Genomic DNA, 12,904 nt, shown 5'->3' with positions numbered 1-12,904 from the left:
ATTAACAGATACTATTTAAAATAGTAGAGGATTAAGAGTATTATGTAAAGTAATAGTTATAAATGTAATAAATAGAACACAAACGCAAACCTTCAAAACACTCAATCAAAATAATAAAAACAAACCAAAAAACTTTAAACCCACAGAAATATTTTAAAGCATAATGTAATATTATAGAAGTATGACACCAAAAGTACCTGTCATATCAACAAATGTCTAAATTAACCTATTAAAAGAAGAAAAATGTTTTCAAATATATTTGCCTCTGGGTGTATACTTTTCACTTTGGGTGCTTCCTCAATTATGCCTTTTTAAAAGTCTTACAAAGGCAGTATGGACATAACATTCTAGGAGCTACATCACATGGCAAATGAAAGTGCTTGTGTTTGTGTGTCTTTCTGTGGATACATAAGGCCATGCTATGTGTGGGATATGATCTTTTATATAACATTGCTTTTGGGACACAATTAAATCTCACTTTAGAGTTATGTACATCTTTATGTTTGAAGGAGAGGCTTAGTTGGTTTGACCTGTAAAAGGTCTGAATCCATTTAAAAATGAGCCATTTTGTATACTCTATATTTTTATCCAATATTTCAATCAACAAACTACATGTTCCAAAAGCCACTGGAATTAATCATTCATCGTCAGTAAAACTTTGGCAATAACCTCTTTTAGGAAGGGGTAACATTGACTGGGAAGCCCACTGAAATACCTGAACTCATGGTGGGCTTGCACAGTTTGCCCTTAGTATCATTACACTGATTTTCATCATGGGAATCATCTTGGCCCACCCTTCATAATATCCTTTATTAAATCTTGAAAATTAATTTTCACGGGTGACTGAGCTCAGTTAAATGGCTCTTATTTCAGGCCATTAAGGGATGCCAGCTTGTTAATGTGAAATATCAATTAAAACAAAAATTCCAAGCATTTCTTAAAGGAGTTTAGCTGCATTAAGAAATCCTGGAGAGTCTCCGAGTTAATTTGCTTCAAACATTTATTTCTTTTTCATTAACAAGGTTGGGACAACATCATGTAAGTGGTTAAATTTGTTTTTACTTAACGGATCACTGATCCTTCGTGGTCTTTTCAAATCCATTCCACCAATCAACTTTTCAAAAACAAGTTCTCAAAACACCTGCATACACATGCAAGTTTGTAACCTCAAAGAAAAAAGACAACAACTACAGAATTGCATACCCAAAATGAGACGTAAGACTGAGGGAATGTAGGCTGCAAACTGGAATTTGTGTCCAGGACCTGTTTCATCCAGAGCATTCTTTGATGCTTCAATTATTTTTCCAAGAAGTTCTTATTCTGAGGAAAGAAATAAAAAATTTGTTTCGTTTTAACATTTTGACCCATGTTTACCATGTAAAGAGTAGTATTTATGGTCTTCTTGGAGTATGTATGAAATTGCTAGGTCATCCGTATGAACCATTTAACCATATCATATATGTTTTTTTCCTGTTATTCATAAAATTATAAGCACAGTAATAAAAAGTTATCACATACTGACTTTTAAATTAGATTAGCACTAACTTTTTCACCTTGAAACTTACAAAGTTTTCTACCCTGGACTAATATTTTGTATTTGTGCTTTGGGAATTTTCAAATAATTATTTTTTATCTCATTTATTTCTCACACGGCCTTGTAAGGCAGACAGAGCCAATATTATTTTCTCCATTTACCAGTGAGCAAACGAAGTCTCTCGGTGCTCAGCTGATGAAATCCAAGTCCCTAAGTCTCACCAGCCTGGGATCTTTTCCCCAAGCGTTGTCTCTCCTAAAGCTCACAAACCCACTACAATCTATTTAGAAAGTTCACACATAGAACAAGTTTGAAACAATTCTTAGGTTTCTTGGGAAAAAGTAGAAGAGAAGAAAAGCAAAATAAAGTATTATTTCTGTTAAAAACAGCAAGTTATTTTACAAGCAAAATAAGTTTATTCAGGGATAGAGGAGAATTGCAATTCTCTGTAGCAAAAACCATAGCCAAGTTCAGCAAACAAAGGAGAGTAACGTTACTTTATAGAGGAAAGGGAAAGGTTGGGAGGAGGTGTTTTGAATGAAAGTCCATCAGAGGAAAGTGAGAGTTCAGGCTAATGATGGTTTCCCAGTGGTTGAGTTGCAATGTTCCCACTGGTTGCACTTGTTGCTGGGCAAGCAGAAAATCTTCCTTCCTCTGCTGGGGTAGTAAAGTAGTAATCTTTTTCCTGTTGGAGATGCAAGGTATGTCTCTTCCTTCTTGGGGTCTGCAGATGGCAATGAGTGGTAGTGCGTGAGAGTTTCCCCTTCTGGATTCCCAACTCCATTTTATTTTATTTTTTTTAATTATTTCTTTTTTATATAAATTTATTTATTTTTGGCTGCGTTGGGTCTTCGTTGCTGCACGTGGGCTGTCTCTAGTTGCAGAGAGCAGGGGCTACTCTTCGTTGTGGTGCGCGGGTTTCTTATTGGAGTGGCTTCTCTTGTTGCGGAGCACGGGCTCTGGGTGCCCGTGCGCCACTAGTTATGGCACGGGGGGCTTAGTTGCTCCGCAGCATGTGGAATCTTCCCCGATCAGGGCTCGAACCCGTGTCCCCTGCATTGGCAGGCGGATTCTTAACCGCTGCGCCACCAGGGAAGTCGCCCCCCCAACTCCCTTTTAAATGAGGTTTCCTTTATTCAGTTTCACATTCCCAATCAAGGAAGACATTCAGCACTGAAGAGCCTTTGAAACATACTCTCACAAATCGAAATGTTTGTACCCTTGCCATAAATGGCATCCAGGCTAATTATTGCTAACAACCCACAGAGGGAAAATTGTTACAGATTCACTGAGGACTGAAGCATTTTTTGGCTCTTCACTTTGTGCAGAAGGTTAAAAGAAAGATCTAACCAGCAACAAAGTTGTTATCTAGGCACAGAATACGTAAGTGCTTGCTGAAGTTTTCTTGCAGATGTTTGAATATATATAACAGGTATAGGAATTGCACTTTCTACCTACTAAAGATTTGTGATAAATGTGCTCATTTTCAGTTCCAATTCCAATTGCAATTTCATAATGGGGAAGTAAGATTTTTATGTCAAATAATTACATATCAGTAATAATCCTGTATTTCTTTGCTTTTACTTCCTATATTGACTCCCTATAAGGAATGGCTTCAGGTTTATCAAACTCTTTAAATCTGGATAACAGGTTACGTATTAAGGTAAAGATTTATATCAAATGCTAGTTGAGGGAAATTTTTTAAATTTAGGGAAGCCTTTCCTATGCCTAAAGATGAGACTGCTTTGGACCAGACCTTCTTTGTTTTGGGTTGAGTCACTTGAATGGCCTCATTGAGTTATGTAAATGAATGTTACCTGTATCCTTTGTCCTCCAGGAAGTTGTAACTAGACTATTTATTTGTTTGTTTACTTAGTGGTTTAGCAAAAGCCACCTCAGTAGAGCTGATTACTAGGGAGAGGTAGATGAATTCGTGTGAAGAGGCTTCAACCTCCTGGGAAAGGAAAAAAAAAAAAGGAAGTTCCAACCTCCACTCTTCCTACTTCTCAGAGTTCAGAGTTGACGAGTCTTTTTGGTATAGAGTAGACCAGAGTGGCACAGAATAAGGCCCAGGTATAGGACAGACGAAATAATCAAGTAAAATAAAATTTCCCTAAGAAAAGCAGGATTCTGGGCCAAAGACTAGAGATCCACAAAATGTCCAAAGATTTTTTTCAAGGAAAACTGTCAAGGAAAACACCTTCTGGATGATACTGGAAGCTCCACTGGGCATAGTCAGTCTAGCATGTTTCTGGGCACTGGGGAGCAACGGCTGACTGTGGGAATGTGAAAGAGCTGTAATACTGGAGCTTAATGTGACAACTGTGGCCTGAATAAGATCTGGATCTGCAAGGACCATCCAACAGCAGTGGACCAACATCTGTTCCAACCCATCTTTAAGAATGACCACTCCATGGCCAGGAGAAGTAAAAGCAAGAGAAAACTGATCTGTCCTCTTTTTTTCTTTTCACAGTGCTTGGAAGCAGACCGACTCTGATTGACTGAGAAAGGCCTTGGAATTCTTAGATAATTCAAGAGTTGAGGGATTTTCGAGAGAAACTCACAGGCCAATGTTAGTTACTAACATTTAAATATAAAAATTTTCTATCAGCACTGTTGTCTACGGATCACCTTCCTAGAAATTTTTAGTGTAATAGACTCTTGGTTTTTTCTGATTTGTTTGAACTTACTAATAGTAATTTAAAAGTCTATGACATGAAATAATTTGTACTTTTGCTACGGCATTTGACTTGTCCCATTGCAAGAGCAGCGAGTAGAAATTAGTCACTTAGGTGTTGAGCACACTTAGCAGGCCATCCAGCATCTAGATGTATTTAACTGAGACTCATACATATTTTATGGAGAAAATTTAATGTTATAGCTGTTTTGTGAGTATAAAATCTCCTAAAATTTTTAAAAATAGATAAAAATAAGAATTTTCACATAAAATTCTCTTGGGGAAAGAAGAAAGTTCTCCAGAAAAAAAAAAAAAAAAAAGCCATCTGAGGATCTTGCAACCCTGGGCTCAAATTCTGATTGTAAATTTCAGGTGGAGCTGAATACCAACTGCCTGCTTTAGACGTGATATGTACCCTCTAGTTCACCACACCCCCATATCATTACTGACTGAGCCAGAGTGATACTTGCCATTTTCTTCACACACTGTGATTTTTATCGTGACACAAGTCCTGGATTTTGTACCCACCCTATTTATTCACAATACTTATCTGGCACTGGAGTTCACGAGCTCTGTCCTAGACTCTGTCTTTTGGATGGTAGTTGTAACCTCAATTCCTTAGTATATTTCTAGTTCTCATCAGCAGAATGTCCTGCTGAATGAAGCCCACCTGATTTCTTCTCCACTCTACTCCTCTACTCTCTTCTACTCTTGTTCACAATTGTTGCAACTTGTTAACTAAAGAGTGGTCCAGGGATTTTGAATGTTCCCCCCGAAATCCTGCAGAAACTAAAGCCAAACAACACAAAGCAATTATTAGAGAAGCCCAGGTTGTAGGAAAGAGAGCTGTAAGTCTTCCCCCCACCCATTAAATACAGACTCTTACTTCCTTTTCTTGGCTGTGCTCTGAAAATGGGGGAGGACCTGAGAAACACCAATACTGCTAGTTGAAAATTTAACTTTTAACATATTATTCTGATGAAAAGTAAAAATTTCCTCTCTTTTAAGAGGTTTTGACTTCAGATTGGAGGAAGTTAAGGAGACATGAGAAATAAACAGAATGCGAGATCCCTGAATAGATATTGGAACAGAGAAAGGATACTGATGAAAAAAATGAGGAAATTTGAATAAGACTTTTAGTTTAGTTAACATTGTTGCACTGATGTTACTTTCCTGGTTTGGATCATTGTACTGTGGTTACGTAAGATGTTACCGTTAGGGGAAGCTGGGCAAAAGTTATATAGGAACTCTGTTCTATTTTTGTGACTTTGTCTAAAATTATTTCAAAGTAAATGTTTTATCAATTTAAAAAAGATTTTATATTTTTCTTTTGATGCATCTGTTAAAAATATATATCTATGGTCTCAAAAAGAGTGAATATGTCAAATACTAAGCTCTAAACAGCACTGCAATATTTAGAAAAAGAAACCTGTACATTTGTGTAGAAAACCTTCTGTGACTGCATATACACTCCCATGGCTATATATACACACTTTGCTAACAGTTGTTAGATTACCCATGGCCTGACTGTCCGCCTGGATTTCCAAGTAGCCCTATAGCCTTACCACATGTTGAATGGTTATATTACTCCATTTTAGTCTTTTATTATTAACTTTGTCTGGACCAGGTCCAGAGACAGTCACTGGCTCTTGAACACTATGTATTCTGTGTTCTACTGTAAGTCTTGCAGTGGGTCAGTTGCCCAAGCACTGCTCTTACCCTAATAGGAGGATCTAGCCGAGTCCGGCTGGTTTCATATATATGATACTCTAAGGACTACTACCTTCTCCCTTAGATTCTCCACACCATTGTGAGTCAAATCTTTTTGTCACCAACACTGCTATTTGCTACCCCTACGTCTTCATTCGCTCATTAAGTATTTACGGAGCATCTATTATGTGTAATGCTCTGGGCTAAGCACTGAGAATAGGGAAAGAAACACGTTGGACATTGATCTTATCCTTATGGAACACATACACATACTTGGTGTGTGTACTTAGTGACTAAATAGTTGGCTATTTTTTCTTCCTTCCTCCCTTCTTTCCCTCCTCTTCCTTCCTTTTTTTTCTTTCATTTCAGATCTTGAATGATAAGTTCTCTCTGGCTCCTAGAAGTATTTTTTAAAATTTATTTCAGGGGCTTCCCTGTTGGCGCAGTGGTTGAGGATCTGCCTGCTAATGCAGGGGACACGGGTTTGAGCCCTGGTCTGGGAGGATCCCACATGCCACGGAGCAACTAGGCCCGTGAGCCACAACTACTGAGCCTGCGCGTCTGGAGCCTGTGCTCCGCAACAAGAGAGGCCACGATAGTGAGAGGCCCGCGCTCCGCGATGAAGAGTGGCCCCCGCTTGCCACAACTAGAGAAAGCCCTCGCACAGAAACGAAGACCCAACACAGCCAAAATAAATAAATTAATTAATAAACTCCTACCCCCAACATAAAAAAAAAATTTATTTCAGCTCACCAATTTATTGTATAAAAGAATCCTGATTATATATGATTAGCTCAACTCTGCTATATTAGTATCTATAACTTTTGTTTTCGAAAAATATTGCATGATCAACAAGTTTCATTGTATACAGTTAGCCATTCAATCTAAAATTTGTATATTTGTGAGTGTGGATATAAACATGCAAAGACTTGGAGGCCCTGAGTCTTGCTCTTTTCAACAGCCTGCTTCCATGGCAACAGAATGTATTAGAAGCAACCTTGTCACCACAACTTTAGGTCCAAATAATTTCACAGAAAAGATAAAAAGGTATGTGGCAACTCTATCTTGCTCCATCTTTTACATAAAGTAATTTCTCAGAAATATGATCAGCACTTGAGACAACAGTGATTAAAAATTAAAAGGCCCCGAGAGAGAGAAAAAGACTATCCATAACAAGGATTTTGAAAGCTTAATGAAAGGTAGAAGAAAACATGATAGGACTGCAGTCTTTAAACTTTTTTGCACAGTGAACAATTGATCCAAAGTTTAAAATGTGAAGATTTAGATCGTCATTGGGAGACTAAAATGTTCATCCTTAAGGGTTTGTACTTACAGGCCCATGAAGAGAAAAAAAATTTCATCCATTAAGGTTGAAGAAATCCTAAATTTATGGTGTCATTTATTACCTGGGTCAGAAAATTAAATATGAGCGCAAATACTTCATTATGTCCTTTGAACTTTGAATGTCAGAGCACTTTCTCCAAAACAATAAAGGCAGAGGTGCCCTAGTAGGACACAGAATTGTCAGCCCAGCATTTTTGTTCTTGGTTCACTGGCTTTCCACATCTCTGTGCTCTAAAACACTGTGTTGATTTTGCTGAACTCAGTAGGTCATAGCGTCTTCTCATAAGGTTAAGGCCATAGAATTAATTCCTGTGTATATTAAGTTTTATGGTCACAGACAGCACCAAAATTTTCACTAGTCACAAGAAAGACTGGGCCAGCCAGCAAGACTAAAAACTTCATCTTCAAAACTGTTTACTGACGCCATCATAATGATTAAACATAAATAAGTACAATACATATTACCCATTTGTATTTAGTTTTATTTTATTAGGGGATGTGGCTCAGGGTGTGATTGTTTGGTCAATATATCCTCTTCAGAGATAAGGACAGAGTAATTTCTGTAAAGAGCAATAGACATAGGCTGGTCACTGGATATTCAATTTTAAAAATTTACTAATAATTTAAATAAATGTAACATGAATATATATGCAATCGACATCTCATATTGTCTGATGTCCACAGCAATATACATAAAGTGAAAGATTTATATTCACTTTATAGAGACTTTAGGACTCTGTATTATTATTTGGTGAATTTCAAAATACATAGACAAATTTTAAAGAGTTTAAATAAAGCCTATAATAAACAAGTATTTATTTAACATTTATTGTGTACTAGGCACTAAGACTTGGGGAAGATGCAAAGACAAAAAAGAAAGCTAATCTCATCTTTTGCTGTCTATCTGGGGAGTTGCCCTTGTAACACAGAAATAAGGAGGTGAATAAGGAAGGATGAATAGGGAAGTGCAGAGTATAGAGTGAATTGGTAGATAGATTTAGGATTTAAAGTTAGAGTATTAGGATTTAAATTTATAACATTAGAATCAAAGTTTTGGTGCTTTTAAATTCTGCCCCAGAAGCCTAGTTCATGGTAAAGTCTCTAGTGGCAAAAAAAAAAAAATCTACTTGCATTCTTGTAAGTATTTTTTTTAATAAATGTCTTCCTCTACCAGAATGCAAGCTCCAAGAGCACAGAGACTGTCTACATCTAACTTAGCATAATCACTAGCAGGCAGTAAACCTTCCATAAATAATTGTGGACTGGTTGAAGAGAGCAAGCCAAGTGCAAAAGCTACCTTTTTTGTTAAATTTCTTTTAATTTTTAAGCCTAGAATTTTTTAAAATTTCATTTTGATATATTATACTTGCAAAATGTTGCAAAAATACTACAGAGAATTCCCATATACCTTCCACCCATATCCCATAAATATTATCTTATATAACCACAGCACTATCATCAAAATCAAGAAATTAACATTAGAATCAACCTTAACATTAGGTAATACTATTATCTAATTTACAGACCTTATTCAAATTTAGCCAATTTACCCACTATGTCCTTTTTCTGGTTCAGGATTTAATCTACCATGACATGATGCATTTAGTTGTCATGTCACTTTACTCTCCTGTAATCTGAAGCAGTTACTCAGCCTTTCTTTGTCTTTCGTGAACTTGACACTTTTAAGAATGCTAGCCAGTTATTTCTTAGAATGTTGCTCAATTGGAATTCATCTGATGTTTCCTCATGATTAAATTCAGATTATTCATTGTTGGTAAGAATACCACAGTAGTGATGTTGTGTCCTTCTCAATGCATCGTTGGTAAGAATACCACAGTAGTTGATGTTGTGTCCTTCTCAATGCATCATATCAGGAGGCACATGGTATCAATTTGTCCCATCATAGGTGATATTAACTTTGATCACATGATGAAGGTGTAAAACAGCTGACAGAGAACAGTATTTTGTTACAGCAGCCCAGACAGACTAAAATAAAAGAGATCCATGGCACACACAAAATACATTAAGACACTTTGTAGAACAATCAGGTATGAAACAAAAAGAAGAAAAAACATTCTTTTTCTAATCAGTTGATAAATTTACAACAATATAGGGCTCTTCAGAGTTTCTGTTTTATCTTGTGTCACTTTTGGTAGGTTGTATTTTTCAAAGAATTTATCAATTTCATCTAAGTTGTAGAAATAGTGGCATAAAGTCGTTCATATATTCTCTTATTATCCTTTTAATGTCTATTAAGATCTATAGTGAAAGTCCCTCTTTATTCCTGATACACATATAATTTATGTCCCCTCTCTCTATTTCTTGATCCCTCTCGCTAGGAGCTTATCAATTGTGCTGATATTTCAAAACAACTAACTTAACTTTGTTAAATTTTTCAATTGTCTCCCTACTTTCCACTGATGTTATACCTTTCTTCTTTTCTCATTAAAACATTTAAAAGCTATAAATTTCTCTCTAAGCAGTGCTTTAGCTGCACTGTACAATTTTTATAATTTTGTGCTTTCATTATTAGTTTAAAATGTTTTCTAAATTAACTAGTGAATTCTTCTTTTACCCATAGCTATCTATCAGAAAAACTAGAAATAACAAGTGTTGGTGAGTATGTGGAGAAAAGGGAACACATGTGCACTTGTTGGTGGGAATGTAAATTCATGAAGCCACTATGGAAAACAGTATGGAGGTTCCTCAAAAAGATTAAAATTGAACTACCATATGATCCAGCAATTCTACTTCTGGGTTCTTATCCAAGGAAAAAGAAAATACTAACTTAAAAAGATATATGCACCCCCATCTTCACTGCAGCATTATTTGTAATCATCAAGACATGGAAGCAATCTAAATGCCCATCAATGGATGAATGAATTCAAAAATTGTGTCATATGTATACAATAGGATATTATTCAGCCATTAAAATAAAGGAAATCCTGCCATATAGATCTATCTATCTATCTATCTATCTATCTAGATACAGAGAACAGATTGGTGGTTGCTAGAGGCGGGCCAGGCGGTTGGGGGTGTGGAAAATTAGTCAACTGGGTTTTTTTCATTTAATCAACATTATAAAAATAAAGGATATTAAAAATTTTGTCATCAAATAAAAAATAATAAAGCAAGCAAGAAAAATATACTTCTTTCATGCTATGAAAATTTGCTAAAAGCTTGTCTTTCCAATAAAGGAAACTTGGAATTGATGTAATAGATAAAAGGAGCTTATGAAACATATATAGGCATTCTTGATAAAATAAAAATAAAAGTTTAAAAGATATTGCTTTTGGTAAGGTAAAAAAGTGTTTGTTATTTTTAAATTCTGCTTTAGAAGACAGATGTTTTGCTCTTCTTGACTAGTAGATGCAAATGCAGCTTAACTGTTTTCCAACAGGAAAAAAAATATATTCAGTATTTCTTTTATTTTTTCCTCTGTTATTTTAATTTTTTTTTTACTGGAGTATAGGTGCTTTACAATACTGTGTTAGTTTCTACTGTACAGCAAAGTGAATCAGCAATACATATGCATATACCTCCTCTTTTTTGGATTTCCTTCCCATTTAGGTCACTACAGAGCATGGAGTAAGAGTTCCCTGTGCTCTACAGTAGGTTCTCATTAGTTATCTATTTTATACATAGTATCAATAGTGTATATATGTCAAAGACAAAGAATAGCATAAAAAGGATAAGTCATTGTCTTGCCATTCCTTTTGTGGTTCCCAGTTCACACATGTGGGCACATAGTTCACAGTGTAAATTGATACATTGATCTTTCAAATGATTACTTAAGAACCATCCATTTAAACTTGAACCATTCAAAAATTTTTCCTTCTCATTCAACAACAACAACAAAAGGTAATAAAAATCTTTCTGTGATGCCAGACTTTTCCTAGTGAAAATATATGGTTTGCCATAACCAAAGTAATTTCCTTTTGAAATCCAGGGTGTTTACGACTCCCACCAGTAGACACTGCTAAGTAATCCCTGTGAGTCATATGTGGCTGTGCAATCCTAGTCATGCTGTTAAGATAGCTGTCTCCTTGATGAGCATCAATGGCGTTGTGCAAATTTCTGAACAAATGTAAGGCTTACCCAGTGTCAAAGTGGGTAGTACCAATTTAAGAGAGGTGAGAATTTAGTAAGTCCTTTGAGACTGTCCAGAAAATACCTGAGAGATTTTTAAGAGTGTAACAAAGTAGAATGGAATTTCCCAGAGATGGTTGACTTAAGGAAAACCTCTTGGTCTCTTTTAGAAATTTGTCATTTGAGTAAAAATAAGATGCATGATTACTTTATTCCTAAGTGTCGATTAGGACCTCAAATAGTGCCTGGTGTCCATAAGCAAAACTAATGACAAACTAGCTATAAAAATAATCTCAACCTTTAGATAAATTGTTGATCTTGATGTTTCTCTCTGTTGTGTTAAAAAAAAATAGAAGTAGGTTATTTACTTCCAAATGTTGAGGGATTCTCTAAATATCTGATATTTTCACTACATATAGAAGTCTGGTCAGACAGGTTTCTTTCAGTGTCTTAAAGATATTGTTCCACTGTTTTCTGGACATTATTGTTTTTGATATTAAATCATTTATATTCTTGTTCTCCTGTATGTAATGTGTCTTTTTTTCTCTGGTAATATTTTCTCTTTACCTTTTTTTTTCATCAACATGTGCCTAGGTTGGTTTTCTGTGTTTTTCTGCAGTAAGATTCTTAAATCAAAAATTAAGATCTTTTGAGCTATTATTTGTCATATATTTTCCACTCTAATCATATGTTAAAGTTTTTGCTATTGCCCCACAGAAATTGAGGCTCCATTCATTTTCTTAAAAATCTTTATTTCTTCTGTTCTTCAGATTGAATAATTTCTGTTGATCTATCTTCAAGCTTACTGATGATTTCTTTGTCATCTTCAGTCTTCTGTTAAGCTTCCAGTATTTTTAAATTTCAGACATTTCCAGAATGGCCATCATCAAAAAATCTATAAACAATAAATGCTGGAGAGGGTGTGGAGAAAAGGGAACCCTCTTGCACTGTTGGTAAATTGATACAGCCACTATGGAGACAATATGGAGGTTCCTTAAAAAGCTAAAAATAGAATTACCATATGACTCAGCAATCCCACTACTGGGCATATACCCTGACAAAACTATAATTCAAAAAGAGTCATGTACCACAATGTTCACTGCAGCTCTATTTACAATAGCCAGGACATGGAAGCAACCTACGTGTCCACCAACAGATGAATGGATAAAGTAGATGTGGCACATATATACAATGGAATATTACTCAGCCATAAAAAGAAACGAAGTTGAGTTATTTGTAGTGAGGTGGATGGACCTAGAGTCTGTCATACAGAGTGAAGTAAGTCAGAAAGAGAAAAACAAATACCGTATGCTAACACATATATATGGAATCTAAAAAGAAAAAGAAAAAAAAAGGTTCTAAAGAACCTAGGGGCAGGACAGGGATAAAGACTCAGATGTAGAGAATGGACCTGAGGACATGGGAAGGGGGAAGGGTAAGCTGGGACGAAGTGACAGAATGGTATGGACATATATACACTACCAAATGTAAAACAGATAGCTAGTGGCAAGCAGCCGCATAGCACAGGGAGATCAGCTCAGTGCTTTTTG

The sequence above is a fragment of the Leucopleurus acutus genome (genome assembly GCF_964270905.1).
Source record: "Leucopleurus acutus genome assembly, chromosome: 4".
NCBI lineage: Eukaryota > Metazoa > Chordata > Mammalia > Artiodactyla > Delphinidae > Leucopleurus > Leucopleurus acutus.
The sequence above is the reverse complement of the archived record's forward strand: the minus strand, read 5'-3'. Positions refer to the sequence as shown.